The following is a 3,721-nucleotide window of genomic DNA, read 5'->3' as shown; positions in this document are numbered from 1 at the left end:
CAATGTCCTGCTTGTAGTGAGGGGCCCAAAACTGAACACAGTATTTGAGGTGTGGCCTCATCAGTGCCGAGTACAGGGGGACGATCACTTCCCTAGTCCTGCTGGCCACATTGTTTCTGATACAAGCCCGGATGCTATTGGCCTTCTTGGCCGCCTGGGCACACTGCCGGCTCATATTCAGCTAGCTGTTGACAACACCCCCAGGTCCTTTTCCGCCAGGCAGCTTTCCAGCCACTCTTCCCCAAGCCTGTAGCGCTGCATGGGCTTGTTGTGACCGAAGTGCAGGACTTAGCACTTAGCCTTGTTGAACCCCATACATTTGGCCTTGGCCCATCAATCCAGCCTGTCCAGATCCCTCTGCAGAGCCTTCCTATCCTCAAGCAGATCCACACTCCTGCCCAACTTGGTGTCGTCTGCAAACTTACTGAGGGTGCACTTGATCCCCTCATCCAGATCATTGATAAAGATATTAAACAAAACTGGCCCCAGTACTGAGGCCTGGGGAACAGATGGTGCCATACAACAGCAGTGCCTTGCAAAGAATTCCAAAATGCTTATTAGATACAGTGATTCTAATGTCTGTATTGTTTTGGTTTCAGCATGCAGATTTCTGCTTTACTGGTAATTGACATCAGTGAATGGCTGACCCAAGGACTGTAATCCTTGTAGCTGCAGAGATCCCTATTTGGTTGCTGGTGAAGTACTGAAGATGTGGAAAAGGACTGATAATTGTTTCTTCTGCTCAAACTGCTAAGTCTGCAGGCAATGCATACGAAATATTATGGTTGTGCTATCAAACCTGAGAAATGTTTTCTCACAAACCTAAAAGAAACATGTTGGTATGTATGTGCTAAAACACAAAAGCATCACTGCTTTGTTGGAGCCTTTACATTCAAACAGCAAACAGTACAAGAGAAAAAATGTATTTGAGAAACACCCCAAAAATTACTGTCTAGTGCTTTTTTATTTACAAGTTAATTGGAGTATTCCAAAAGCCATTTATATTGTTTCATATATTTACAATGTTTTCAGTGAGCGATAGATACTTGTTTAGTAAAAAACTGTAGGAACTTTCTGTGTGAGAGGGAACAATTAGCACCTGCTTCTGATGGTTTTATGTGCAACAATTGTATGTAGTGCTTGTCTGAAAATGCTGAAAAGCTAGGACTTTTAAGCCTTTGCTTCCAGCTGACGGTAAAAGGTGATAGTAAGAGTGCAGTTTAATGCTTGGAACAAGCTGATGATCTATGGCTGCACTGCCTCCCAAAGGGAACTCTTTCACCTATATGAGCTCGCACGCCCTTCCTTGTGTTGGTACGGTCGCGCAACTGTGCAGTGAGTCAGTTCAGCTCAATGGTCCAGCCAAAAATCAGCCTTACGAGAAAGTTAGTTTTCAGTGGAATCAGTGAATTGATCAGACTTACCTGCATATTCAGTAATTCTTACACAAGAAAGGACGTGGGGAAGTGTGGTCAGGGATGAGGAGGAGGGCTGGTCTACTGCTCATGGGGGCACTCTTGAATCACCTTGATGAGCTTTGAAACAGCACAGTAATAGTTAGACTGTGATCCCTTTGAGCTAGAATGAGACAGAACTGCCACTAAAAGAAGCAATCCTTCTTCCTGCTTGCTTCCTTGGTTAGCATAAGGATTTGCATTGTCATGTTGTGAATTATGTGCTGAATTATATTCAGAATTTAGTTAGGTTGAAATTAACCTGACAAGAAACAGAGGATTTTTAATCCAGATATATTCCATATCCTGATTCATCAGGCAACCTGAACAAATGTTTGTGTTAGCTCAAGGGAGGGGATAACACAAGGACAGGAACAAATGGGCAAGAAGAGGGCACGCTTGCATTTTTTGGCAATAGTACCAGTTTATGCCAACTTAAAGTATTGTTTAAACTACTGCTTTTAATATAAGTTTTCTTCAGTGTTTCCATTGTGCAAGAGACCACTCAGTCCTGTCTCTGTATGTGACCCCATAGGATGGATGGGTCAATAGATGGGACCCGTGTATTAGTGCCAGTGTATATGATCATTTAATTGTGGTGGCTCACTTGTTGGCACCTTCTTTAGTTGCAGTATAGTACTTTGCATTTGCTCCCATTCTGTTTTCATGTACCAGATACAGATAATCAGTGCGTGATGGATCAGGGTCCAGATGGATTCGGCAGATGGGAACCTGGAACAGGAGAGAAGCTGTGATTCTGTTCTGCAACTGCAGGCACCTTGGTGGAGAACTTTTCAAGTCTCTTACGGAATGCATAAGATTTAACAGGTCTGCTGGTGGTGCTTGGTCATGCAATACTGAGGTACAAAGACGGCATTTCTCTCTGTCCCTTTGCGGAGTCCTAGGCCTGCCACCCTTGTAAAAATAAGTGAAGCATAATTCAAAATATCCACTGTATCCATTATGCAAAGGATCACAATCTGTCATCCAAACTGCAAGAGATACACTCACTATAAATGTACTTTAATATTTTTAAGAGTTTTTTTTTTTTTTTAGATCAATTCAGGAGTTGAAATTAAGAGTTCATAGTTTCTTTGTAGAGTAAGTATTCTAAGAGGTTAAAACAGGCTGCAGTATATCCACTGCAGCACTGAAAGAACAGAAAGTAAATGTTTATTAGCACAGGGAATATTAATCAATAGGTAATTCCTAGGATGCTTCCAAACATTTGTACAAAAGCGTATGACACCCTGGAGTGACCCTACGAGTAACAAAATAAACATCCGTCACTTTAAGGAGGCTCTTGCAAGGTGACAAATTTATTCCTTAAAGCTAAGAAGTACAGGCTTTTGCTGTATTGAAATACATTCTCAATACTACAGTTAAGGGAGGATCCATACTCCTAGTAAAGCATGATATTTGTCAATTTGTGACAGCTGGGGGAAAAACATCAGATAGCAGTGAAGAAAAAACCCGCACCTCTTGTGGTTGATGGAATAAAGTTTTGAATTGTGGCTGGGAACTGTGGAGGATATCAAACATTCTCGGCTGTAGCTTGCATTTATGTGCTGGAAGCTCCAATTGCTGGAATGTGATCTCTTTTTGCTAGGACTTTTTCTGTGGGAATACATTTTATTCTAGCCTAGCTATAGGAGTTTTCAACTTCTTCCTTCAGCATTTTGTTCCTGCTAATAGATGAATAATTCTATTTCTAGCCTCCATGGCACCTCAGCATACCATTCCCTAATACTGTGAATGAAGAAGGAATAAGAATATGCATCTTAAAGACAGAAGGAAATACATTTTAAAAAAATTGGTTATATAGGGGTTTTTTAAGGTTTCTTTAGTAGTTTTCCAAACTTGAGGAGCTGATCATGGATGTATCAGCCATAACTGTCTGAGAAGGTGATTTTCTGAGATACTCTGTTTGAGAAAAGATAGAGTTTTTCTTTTGGGGAACACAGAAATGAATAGCACATCTTCACCTTGAACCAGGAACTTACTATACAGTTATTGTTGTATGTGAGGCTATGCAAATGCAAAGGTAAATCCAAGCCAGTATAGTGACCCCTTCATAATGGCAAATATTTCTGTCTCTCAATACCAAGAATACAAAGTTCTGGCAATTTCCCAAGAGCCTTGCACTGCAAAAGAAGACGTATGGAGGATGTATGGCAAAGGTAGCAATAAGATCCATTGATTTATTGCTTCTCCTAGCCAACTCCAGCAGATAAAATTGCCAAGGAACTATTATTGGATTTTAAGGA

This window comes from Pygoscelis adeliae, unplaced genomic scaffold (genome assembly GCF_000699105.1).
Source record: "Pygoscelis adeliae isolate BGI_AS28 unplaced genomic scaffold, ASM69910v1 Scaffold101, whole genome shotgun sequence".
Lineage (NCBI taxonomy): Eukaryota > Metazoa > Chordata > Aves > Sphenisciformes > Spheniscidae > Pygoscelis > Pygoscelis adeliae.
The sequence above is the reverse complement of the archived record's forward strand: the minus strand, read 5'-3'. Positions refer to the sequence as shown.